Raw genomic sequence first — 5,211 nt, forward strand, 5'->3', positions numbered from 1 at the left:
CTCAATAATTTTTCAAAGGAGGTAAATTCACACATTTGAGCTAGTTTTAGTCTATGTTTGAGGTGCACTTTCATTAGGGGAATAGTTGATTTAAAACTATCAGCTAGAGTTTCTTGAAGACTACGGGGTAGAATTTTTCGGAGTTACTTTTCAAACATTTGGGAAAAACGTTATCTGTAAGGGAGTACACATGCTGAAACTTAACACCCTGTAATTGGCCTTATTCTATAGATTGAATATAGTGAATTAACTGATGTTGCTATAATAAGTGTTGGTAATAACTATGAAAAAAGAAACATGATAGTAGAGGCAAGTAAAGCTGGAAGGAAAGGTGTTGTGACACTTGAAGAGGGAAAAAGTTCATAAAACAATTTGTATGTTGTAGAGGTAATGCAATTTGATTGTGGATATATTTCTCCATACTTTGTGATAGACAGTGAGAAGATGTCCATAGAGTATGAAAATTGCAAGGTAATTGATGTGAATGAAATATTCTTGCTTCTTTTTGTTGTGCTACTACTTGTTATTGCTCCTTGTAATGAAAAGAGAATGGATAGAAATCATGTGTAACATTTTTAGAATAAACTCTCATCTTAGTTGCAGAATTATTTCCCAATTACCTCCATCTGTTTCTGGTAAATCACTTAAGCTTCTTCTTAATAGGAAACTTTCCAAAAGATTAGTGGTCTTGTTCACAACTTTGATTGTGAACAAAACCATAGATACATGATTGTAATGAAATTTCTCAAAATGCTGGACTGGAAGGAGAGCATAAATGATGTTGATATCATATACAAGCTAGATCCACACATAGTGAAGGTAACCAAGAATCTTTACACAGTTCTATCTTGGACTAACAGCTCTAGGTCTTCATACTTTCTGGAAGATTATTCCTCCTTAGGAGATTCAGGTTAAATTTTGACCTTGAATTATTATGCTCTCTTTCTATTGCAATTTTTACCAAGATGTTATGACAACCATGCTTTAGATGTACTAAGTTGATGTCAATAAGATCACAACCATATAACCCAAGATCAATCACAGTTCATACTTTACTCGTTCACTCGCTTCATGATTGAAATTGGCACTATTTCACTTGATCACAGGATCCATTGTTAGTAAGATATTTGTTTGACAATAGATCATACATAAGGGTATGCAGGCATATTGTCTTACTGTCCATAAGCATCCCTGAAATATAATCCCTTCATGAGTATAATTAATGGCCTTTACTATATTGGATCTAAGTAGTTGCTAAATTGAATAATTCCTTTTTGCAAAGTATAGTGAGTAATTTCACTGCCCCTTTTTTTTTCAAATTTTGATAAATCTTCCTCCCAGACCTGTAGTTGGTGAATAATCTGAAGAAGTGCCTTTGTGTCACTATGCACAAACTTATGGACAAGAACAAGAAAGTGAAAGAGAGTTGTACAATTGGTTAGAACATAGATTTGTTACTGATCACTAGATCCTTAACTAATGATCCCACCATGTTAGTAGATAATAGTTCCTTCAAATAATGATCCTCATATCTCTCAGGTTGTTTTTATTTTATTCCACCTTTCATGGCACTGATTTGTAATGTGAAAGAAATTTTCTGATGAAGGCTAGCCACCAACTTCACAGGACTCCAATTGACGTCCTTCTGTACAGCTTCTAATTTCTAGTCTTTAAGCTCTCTTGCAATGGTATAAGTATATTTATGGGCTAGCCACCAACTTCATAGGCCTCCAATTGACGTCCTTCTATCTAGTTTCTAATTTCTGGTCTTTAAGCTCTCTCGCAATAGTATATGTATATTGACGGGCCTTTCTAGACTATCTATATAAGCAGCTGATCTTTCACTAGATAGACAACAGAGTTAGTAGCCTAAAGTTTTATGTCACATTATTATTTTAAAAGATAGTAGCATACAAAACACAAACAAAGGCCATGATGAGGTCTATTAACAAATGGGTCCTATCTGTTCCAAGTATTCATTAATATTAAGTAAATAATATCTCTACCAAATGCCTTTCACATAGTTATGTGCATATTGGTCTCTTAGAATCAATACTGAATCCTATTCATTCAATTCTTCAAAGGTTGACGATCTAAGAGCATGCTTGGACATTAAGTTCTCAGGTTGAAGAAGTTTCTGATTAGATCTTCATTTAATAATGATTCTAAGTATGAAGGGGATCCTTTGAGTCTGAATAAAAAAATGTCATAGGATTAATTTTAGCCACTGAAGATATTTTTATCTTCACAAGGTATCAATGGTCTAATGTTGCTACTGAATAACTCAGAGGATTAGGAGGGTCGAATCGATCTAGGTGCTTCCTCAACTAAAGTCTTCAGATAATGATTGTGTTGTAAACAAAATAAAAGAGTGCCTTGATGTGACAATGGATCTTAAGAGATGCCACAAATGATCAAAGAGCCCCTGTTTTTCTTCTTTAAGGGATTAAATTATAATGCTCGAGAACTGATTGAAGAGGCTGAAATACTTCAAAATGTCCTCACCCGAGTGACATAAGTAATTCACCAAACACTTGCGTTATAAGGTACCCTTCATGCCTCTAGTAAGAGTATTCATTGCCTCTCTTCATTGCTGAACCAATGTACTATAACTTAGTTGTATCTAAAAAAATGTGTGAGCTCAAAAATGTGACATAACATTGATGATTTTCAAAATGCCTATATGCAAACCACCATAGTGGTAGAGGATGCCAAATATCTGATTTGTATTGGGTACATATGTCATAGTGTGAATCCCCATCATCAAAACATGGACATTATTCATTGTTCAACACATATCCAACAAAAAGTGAGTAATTTGTTGTGTGGAACAGTTCTATAAGGCATCTCATTGGAAGGATCTAGATAGCACCATTTGAAGAGGGCATTTTTGGACAGACTAGCAGGTAGCTTGTATGTGTGATCTTTTAATCACACTGCACCCCAAAGATTGTGTTGGTGAGGTAACCTAATCAACTTCATTGTTGCTTAGATTCTTCAAAAGCAAATAGACTTGTCTTTCCCACATGGCCACTCTATTCTTGTAGTATTATTGACATTTTCTATATAGAGAAGAAGACATGCATTGCTAAATTGTATGTTTAAAGTGCCAAATATGAGTGCTTCTATGAGAGGTTCTATTGTTTGTTATTTCTTGTTTGCACCAACTTTTATGTTTTCCATTATTACCTTTTTGGCAATTTTTCTGTTATGGAGGTTCTGCCACAACCTAGAGAGTTAGGACGTTGCATTGAAAGGGATCCTTACTTATGGTTAAGAGTTAATTAATATTTAGTGTTAGGTGATAGAATGGAAAATATAGTGTAGCTATTTCCACTTCAGAGACCAAGCTGAAATAGAACCAAAATTTTTGTACAAAGTCTACAACCAAAGACAGAGCAACATCTCTTGTACAAAAGGAAACTCCTTGCTTGCTTTCTCTTCATAGTGCAACTAAGCACAGAACTCTACACTCCAAATAAACAATATCTCAAATTCTTCAATTTCAAATCATGTACCATTATTATATTTTCAATTTGGTCAACTTTGAGGTAGTTGGTTCCAGAATTGATCCTATTTCACTTTCTTCCTTAATCTGCATCTGGAACTAGTCCTTATCTAACATGGTCTAATTGATATGATTTGGTATTGAGTTCTTATCATACTTTTTGTTCATAGTGAAATTAAGCACAAGATTTTGCACTTGATATTATTTGGTACTGAGTTCTTATCATACTTTCTATTCATAATGCAATTAAGCACATGATTTTGCACTCCCAATAAAAAATAGTTCAAAGTTTTCAGATTCTAGTTGTGTTTTGTCATTTTATTTTCACATGGCCAATTTTCAAGCTATTTTGTTCCAAAATTGCCCAAATTTCACTTTCTTTTTTAATCTACATTTGGATGTGGTCCTTATTTAACATGGTCTAATTGATATGATTTGTTGAGTTCTTATCGTACTTCAATCTAATGGTCGATTTGAATTTATGAACAGGTAATGTATGAACTGAATTTGTTTGGTCATGAGGTTGACATTTTTTGTGTTGCTTGAAGAATCATTTTTCTTTTCCTGAGTGTTTGAACTACCAAAATTGAAGCCCTGGGATTCTTGGATCTTGGGGTTGTAAAGACGATAGTGAATAGATGGATTAATGTATGAGCAATTTATTCATCTGAAACTGTTGCCCTTGTCCTTTTGGACACCTTTTTGCCAGACTTCTTCCCACTTTTATGACCCTATACTCTCATTAAAGGAGGTGTTCTAGGGTGTTCTGTTTCTTAGATTTTATAATGCCCTATCCCTGAAGAGACAAATTGGTCCCATGACAGATGAGGGAGTTTTTCTGTAACTCATGAAAAATGATCAAATTAACTAGGAAGTGATGTGCTACATCATCCAATTTCCCCTTTTGAATTCTAACACACATTTATTACCGAGAATGCAGTAGGAAATGGGGGATACTTATCCCTGGTTGTGGCTTCTTATGGCTCAAGTTTTGAATTTTATGAAAAAATCGAAAATAGTAAGCATATACAATGCTTAGCCTTCCCTCACAGGTTCAATATTTAATGAAATGATATGTTATATCTCCCCATTCATATGGAAGAGACTCCCTTTTCACCCCATTTCTGTTTTCTTCATACTTATCATCTATGTCACAAGGTTCATCAAACTTTAACCTTGAGGTTCAAATTTTGGCAAACCTTAAAAAAAAATTGAGGTTCGGCGAACCTCATTGAACCTCATAGCCATTGACCAAGTCCATAGATCAAAACTCATAACTTCCTATCGCAACTCAAGCTTGTAATTTATCCTTGCAGTTTCCATGTCTATGATAGCATTTTTTATGTTTACTGATGTTGATTTCTTACTATTTTATCATATAATTCATTTTAAATTAATATATATAGATGAACCTAATGATGAACCTCATCAAAACATTCGAACTCAAACCGAACCTAATCATTGTCGAACCCGAAATCAAACCCAAACCATGTGGCATTGCTTATCATAGGATCTGAAAAAGTTGGTCTTGGCTCCAAGGTTTAGTACTCTATCATCCTTATCCCAAGGCTGCCCCCTAGGAATTCCAGTAACCTCACTGAGCAATTCTTCAGTTACAAAGATCCTAAATCCCCTAAACGTTTTGTAGAATTCATGGTTTTTAGAGTGTTGCTCTTGGGGATGTTAAGAATTCTGGGCAAACT

Source organism: Pinus tabuliformis, chromosome 3_1 (genome assembly GCF_031772625.1).
Source record: "Pinus tabuliformis cultivar Carrire ecotype Pingquan chromosome 3_1, CPIR1, whole genome shotgun sequence".
Classification (NCBI taxonomy): Eukaryota; Viridiplantae; Streptophyta; class Pinopsida; order Pinales; family Pinaceae; genus Pinus; species Pinus tabuliformis.